The following is a 7,437-nucleotide window of genomic DNA, read 5'->3' as shown; positions in this document are numbered from 1 at the left end:
GATCCCGAATGGGAGTCTTTTAAACGCATATCTCGCAAAGGGTGTTATGAAGGTGTTTAACTTGGTGCTATTTTAGTGTAGAGGTATCTGCCAAAACCTGGAAGCTGCATCCAGAGACGTGAACATGGTTGCGCACGCAACTGAGTTTTGCAGTAATTTCCTCAGACATACCTGTCTCTCCTTACAGCCTTCATCAACCTCTTCAAATCAACACAGATGCGCACCTTAACATTTTTCTTTGGAACTGGCACCATAGGCGCACACCAGTCAGTGGGCTCAGTCACAATCACCTAATTTTCCTCGGCGGGTTTTAATTCCTCTTTTACTTTTTGCAGTAAAGGCATTGGGACACGACGAGCAGTGTGCACTGTGTATAGCTCAGCATTATCTCTTAACAGGCTTGGTTTGAGGATTCCATGCTCACCAAATGCTTTGTGGACTTCTTCGACACGTTTCACAAGCCCCATCATCTTTGCTGTGACTCTGCTTGGCAGATTGTTTGCGTTTCGGCCACTGATGACGTACACTGGAAAAGCGTATGGCTTTCCTTTATATTCTGTGATGGCTTGAAACTTTCCTAAATAGTCCAACTTACCACTTGGGCTGCACATTGTGACATCAGAGTACTCTAATTTCTTGTCGGGAACTAATTTCTTAGTCTTTTCTCCCATAATGTTTATCTGCACCAGTGTCAATTTTGAATTTGACTGGCGTTGTTCCAGTTTTAAACTGTATTGTCCTGTTCATTTGTGACTGCACCCAGGAAGTATGGTGTCTGTGAAACGGTCTCTGTCACTTCTCTGACTGATTTACTGTAACATTTAATTTCCCAGTGACCCACCTTCTTACACTTGTTACATGTAGAGTTCATGGCTGGGCACCTTTCTGGATCTTTGTGTTTCAATTTTCCACATTTTCCACATTTCAAGTCTCTGTGATCATTTTCTCTCTTTTTAGGTTTCCACTTGGACTTTCCTCTGCCTAATCCTCTCCCGCGGATTTCCTGCACTGCTGCATGTGTCTCGTCCTGCAGGTGAACCTGGAGTGTAACCTCGGGCAAGTGTAAGTTCAGCCCTTAGCTGTAATTTACGTGACAGTTCTTTATCCAAAATGCTTACAACAATGCAGTCACAAATGTGTTTGTCACTATTTACACCAAAGTCACAGTGTTCTGAGCTCATACAGGGCTCTGATAAACATTTCAGTTTTCTCACCAGGCCGCTACAATCTCTGGTGAAAACAGGCGCGCTCGTGAATCACGTTGTGTTTAGGATAGAAGTATGCGTCGTATAATTTACCAACACAACATCAATGTCACTCTCATTCTCCTCCATCTCAAAGGTAAAAGACTTGAAGATGTTTTCGGCCTCAGGCCCCATGGCATAAATCAGCAAACTGACTTGCACCACGCCGTCCTTGTCACTCAGCTTTGTGGCCAGCCAAAATCGCTGGAAACGCAGCTTCCAGTCAGCCCATTCATTCGGACAATAAAAGGCAAAACTTTTCGGAACTTGGCCATCTTTCGAAGAAGCAATGCGTCCGTCAAACGCTTCTGACACCATGTAAAGAATTCAAATGTCCACACGGGTCTTAGACTTCAATGAATACTTATATTGTCAAGCAAACGAGCAGAAAACACACAGGCATGTGCTGAATTTCGCAAGTCTCACGTTACTGGAGCCGTGTGTATACTTAAGTTGGGAAGTAACAGAATGCCCTTAAAGGTACATAGCCCCATTCACTTGGGCACCTTACATGACCACTAGGAAAACTCAGCCTAGAGTTGTTTTATTCTCCCCAATCAAGTTCGCAATTATGTGCTTAGTGTCAAGTCAAATTCATTTTGTGCACGATTACATGATATGAGCTATTTTTTATTACTGTATCCCACATTGTGGATAATTAAGCTATATAGCATATGCTGAAGTATATTGTACTAAATATAAAAGTGTTTAAGATTAAAACAAAAAATTACAAGAACCGTACAGAACTGAAAACCGTGACCCTAAAAAGAACACCACACCTCAGTTTGAACTACTTTTCCCTTTCTTATGATAGATCAGGAAAAATCCTTGCACAAATGTACTGCCACACATAAATGTTATGGTTACCAAAATTAACATAACGCTAATACAGGTCGCTTGCTTAACCGTGCAATGATGGATAACAATTGTTTATCTTTCGAATCCATGCTAAAATCACACATCTAATATCACACAGTCCTTTTGTTGGTCTACTTTGCTTTCATACAACTTAAATTGTGAGAGCACCCTAAATGGACACATGAAAAGTAAAAAAATGACAAAAAAAGAAAAAGCTTTTCAAAATGTCAGATGGTACACATGCATCACAGAGCTGACAAATTCATGTAAATATAATGCAAACGTGAAACACTAAATTTGAAAGACTGCCTAAAAGTATCAGTACTGAACAGACCTTTTTTCGCCTGCTTGGGAAAACTTCAATTAACAATGAGAGTAGATTAGAGAAAATGAAGCCACCCAGGAAAGGATCTCTCTCAGGCAGCGGCGCAGAGGGACACACTATTAAAAGGACTGGCCAGCCTTGCTCATCAGACAAAGACAGATAGAGCTCATTAAAAATCTTCATGGCATATCGGCAGTCAACAAATTATGAGATCAGGACTTTCTGAATCCAGTCCAACTCTAGTGTCTGGAAATGTATTATAAAGATGCAACATATAAAAAAATATATATATATATATATATATATATACATAAAAATATTTATAAAAATAGATATAGATAAATAAATAGATGTTTACAGATGGTTTACAAAGTATTTACAAGGTTTTATAGCCATCCAGACACTGTTTATAGACAGTTTATAAACCAACTAGTAATCCTTAACATGTTAGGAACATCGGCTCCATCTATCTATGTAATGTTTATAGGTTTTGAAAATGGTTTCTTAAAGGATAACAAACATTTTTTAATCCTTACCCAATACCTAATATAGTACATGAGGGACATAATGTAACAATAAACTGTTACATTTACAGCACTACTACTAATTAGTAAACTTTATATATAGATATGATCCGCCGTGAGCACGGTGTATTTTATTTTTGAAAATTAACCAGATGTTTTATTTTGTTTCTGTGCTCCACTTCATGTCCTGCACTATCTGCCGTGTGCTGAAATGCTGCGGAGCTATCCGGCATCCATCAAAAATAGAAGCTCTGAGTATCTGCTCCGGAGGGCTGCGGATCGCTGGAGCGGAGTCAAGACGCAGCCGTTCCGCAGTCAGTGGAAATACGCACATTGACTTTAATAAGAACCCAATGACTCCGCCGCCGTTCCAGAGCGGATTCGCAGCAGTTACGCATGCGGTGGAAGTTGGGGGTGAGACCAATCAGAGCAGACTGGGTTTTTCAGGAGGGGGGCTTAAAGAGACAGCTTCCCGGACAGAGGGTGATTTGGGTGCAGCAGACATGGGCGCTGATAAGTCAGCTATGCTGTATTGGTTTGACTTTGGAATCTAGCATCTAGAGTCAGGCTGTACCGGACAGCCTGACTCAGTGACCGTGCTCCTGGCCGGAGGAGGAGCCGCTGTTGTCGGGCGCGGCGCTCTGAGTTTCCCGCCGGAGCTCCCACTGTGATCGAAGGTGGCAGCAAAGTCGATCTGGGTCTGTCCGTGGTGTGTTGCACTTTTATCTGATATAGTAGTTAAAAATGTCTAGTAGTTGCATTATTTAGTAGCCCACTTCCGTGTTTTGGTTCACTTGTCTTTTTTACACCTGATGCGTACTGACGGGAGGAGTACACATGAAATGTAGCCTACTCAAGACCCCCTTTTCACATGGACTTGGGGCAAGATCAACCAGCTGTATTCGGGTACGGTGCACTATGTTCACACTTGTCAAACAAACTTTGAGGTCACTGAGCTAAAAAGCTCCCTTAATGCATTATATTCGAAAGGGTAAATTTTGGACTGTGTGACAATTTAGGAAGTTTGATATCTCCCCTTAAGCTGTGAATTAAAACCTGAACTACCAACAACAAAAGAGAAGCAGGCCATATCAGCCAAAGAAACTATCACCAGCGGCTTTGCAGAAGGATGTTGCGTCGCATCCGTGATACAGATCTAATCCGGCAGCTGTGGCGTCTCATCCTTTTGAGCATCTGTTGATCGACTGGCGGTACCTTGCCCAAGTCAGAGGCTTAAAGTTGTGTTGACAGTGATGTGTCAGTCTACAGAGTCTCCTGCCGCATATCCCTTGACAAAAATCACAGCTAAATCTGTTGTCAAGGCATTGAGTTTGTTTATTAACATTTACTGTGTACAACAGAGCAGCAGCACAGCAGAGCTGCAGCACAGCAGGCCCAGGTTCAAGGAGAAGCAATCTACTATCAGGCCCAGGAGCAGCCAACTACCACCAGGCCTAAGCAGATCAGTGTTCCAACTGGGTTTAAGGTAATAAGATGGCCACAAAAGAAATTAAAAAAAAGAGGAGCTACACGCAGCCATGAACATGATGGGTGAGGAATTGGCAACCATAACCAAACAACAGTGGTGGGGGGCGCTTTTTGTTGACAAAGGTCTCATTTACAAAGTTCTTGAGAACATGGCAGTAGTCATTGATGATATAATATCTCAATGGAATTATGTATGGAAAAAATGAAGAATGTCATAGTAAGTTGTGTATATAGGAACCATTAAACATACATCATTAAAATATTTACACAAAAGGCATAAAGTCAACTATATTTGTGGGGATTTCAACATTGACCAATTAAATCTCAACCAACACAAATTGACGGAAGAGTTTATTGTAACATTGTATAGTTTGAGTCTTTTTCCAAAAATCAAAAAACCAACCAGAATAACATCTAACGATGGCACTCTGATATTTAATATTTTTACAAACAAAATGGAAAGCAACTCTTTAAGTGGAATATTAATTAATGATATAAGTTAACTACTAAACTTCATTGTTTGTTAAAGTTCATTGTTTTTGCAGAAGACAAATATTTTTTGTTGTGGGATAACTTGCTGCAGATGACAACAAATGAAATGGATAAATTAAAACTTTGGTTTGATTCAATTAAGTTATCTTTAAACTTGAACAAAACTAAATTCATGATATTTGGAAATTGTACTATACTATAAATACAAATGTTAAAATAGTAATTGATAATGAAACAATTCAAAGATTCTTTAAAAAGTACATTTCTGGGTGTTTTACTAATCCTAACCCTTCCACAAACTGTGTTGGAAGCCACACATTAAATATCTGTGCATGAAGATGGCCAGGACTATTCATATATTGAGCAAAACTAGATACATATTGAACCAAAATAGATTACATAGTCTGTACTACATACTTATTTTACCATATATATATTATATTGTGTGGAAGTATGGGGATTTTCCTACAAAAGCAACTTACAAAATATTTGGACATTGCAAAAAAGAGCTATCAGGATAATAAATCACACCGGTATTATGACTAAACTAATCACCTGTTTTTTAATTCACATTTGCTGAAATGTCTGGACATTTTTACATTAAAAACTGCACAATTTATGTTTTATTTGCCTTGGAACATACTGTATGTGCAATGATTAAGGAAAGAGGCGGGGGATATCATCTAAGAGGTCATTATATGTTTAACCTCTTGTACGAACTACTGTTAAAAGCATGTGTGTTTCAGTTTGTGGGGTCACTTTATGGAATGGAACAAGGACATCAAATAGAGCCATAATATCATTCAGTTCAAAAACAGATTAAAGAAATCATTACTTGAGAAATACAGAAAAGAAGACAGAAACATAGGAACGGAACTGTAATGCATGCAATGTATTGTTGTATATTGTTGTAAGTTATTGTAAGACCTAAAACAAATGTATGCTGTATTTGCTAGCTCTGAGGAGTTTACTCCCCGGAGTCTTTTTTCTTTTCTTTTTTTTGCTACATTCTGCGGTGCCCTGCTGTGTACTGCTGCGTCCAGCCATGCCCTGATGTGCTACGCTACATACTGTTACACCTTGCAGCACCCTATGACATGAACTATTATTACTACCATTTTTTAGTCACTGTTCCATTACCTTTATTGTGACTGTTATTGCCACTGTGCATCACATCCCCAACTGGCATCGTCAGACAACAAGAGCCTGGGTTTGGCCGAGGTTTCTTCCTAAAAGGGAGTTTTTCCTCGCCACTGTCGCACTATGCTTGCTCTTGGGGGAATTACTAGAATTGTTGGGATTTATTTATTATTTACTTTATACTTTATAAATTATAGTGTGGTCTAGACCTACTCTATCTGTAAAGTGTTTCAAGATAACTCTTAGGATTTGAGACTATAAATAAAATTGAATTGAAATTGCATATCTACCTACTTTGTAATAATATGATTTTGTGAAATAGGAGCAGGACCAAATAAGCTATTTGCTTCTGCCTAATCTTTTTTTTATTTAACCTTTATTTAACCAGGAAGTCCCTTGAGATTGAAATCTGTTTTCCAAGGGAGACCTGGCCAAGAAGGCACACCAGTTACAAATTAAACAGAAATAGAGCATAGTCAAAATCACACATAGAGGAAAGTAACAGGTCACATGTGGCAGTTGCATTTTTGAATTACATGGTATTTTAACATAGCCTTAAAATCCATTTAATGGGACTAGATCATTTTCTGTCTTGAGCTAACAGGCCAAAAGTTTGGACACACCTTCTCATTCAATGCATTTCCTTTATTTTATTGACTACTTACATTGTAGATTATCACTGAAGGCATCAAAGCTATGAATGAACACATGTGGAATTATGTACTTAACAAAAAAGTGTGAAATAACTAAAAACATGTCTTATATTCTTGTTTCTTCAAAGTAGCCACCCTTTGCTTTTTTGATAGTTTTGCAAACCCTTGGTGTTCTCTCAATGAGCTTCATGAGGTAGTCACCTGAAATGGTTTTCACTTCACAGGTGGGCCTTGTCTGGGTTAATTAGTGAAATTTCTTGCCTTATTAATGGAATTGGTATCATCAGTTGTGTTGTGCGGAAGTCAGGTTGATACACAGCCAAAAGCACTATTGGACAACTTCATATTATGGGAAGAACCAATCAGCTAAGTAAAGAGAAACAAGTGGCCATCATTACTTTAAGAATTGACGGTCAGTCAGTCCGTAAAATTGCAAAAACTTTGAATGTGTCCACATCTGCAGTCACAAAAACCATCAAGTGCTGCAACGAAACTGGCTCACATGAGGACCACCCCAGGAAATGAAGACCAAGAATCCCTTCTGCTGCTGAGGATAAGCTCATCTGAGTCACCAGCCTCAGAAATCGCAATTTAACAGCAGCTCAGATTAGAGACCAGATGAATACCACGCAGAGTTCTAGCAATAGACACATCTCTTGAACAACTGTTAAGAGGAGACTGCGCGAATCAGGCCTTCATGGTCAAATAGCAGC

General features: G+C 39.3%; 1 protein-coding gene and 1 long non-coding RNA gene across 27 annotated transcripts in view; one reads left to right on the top strand and one right to left on the bottom strand.

Moving 5' to 3' along the window:
* LOC116700434 (uncharacterized) overlaps positions 1-2,011 on the top strand; it is a 15,071-nt gene extending 13,060 nt beyond the window's left edge. The window contains exon 3 of the long non-coding RNA XR_004334654.1: positions 1,950-2,011. This is a non-coding gene — a long non-coding RNA (uncharacterized LOC116700434). The remainder of the gene's footprint in view (positions 1-1,949) is intronic.
* The window catches only part of dlg2 (discs, large homolog 2 (Drosophila)), a 276,897-nt gene that overhangs the window by 252,812 nt on the left and 16,648 nt on the right, over positions 1-7,437 (bottom strand). The window lies entirely within an intron of this gene.

The sequence above is a fragment of the Etheostoma spectabile genome, chromosome 13, assembly GCF_008692095.1.
Source record: "Etheostoma spectabile isolate EspeVRDwgs_2016 chromosome 13, UIUC_Espe_1.0, whole genome shotgun sequence".
Classification (NCBI taxonomy): domain Eukaryota; kingdom Metazoa; phylum Chordata; class Actinopteri; order Perciformes; family Percidae; genus Etheostoma; species Etheostoma spectabile.
The sequence above is the reverse complement of the archived record's forward strand: the minus strand, read 5'-3'. Positions and strand labels throughout refer to the sequence as shown.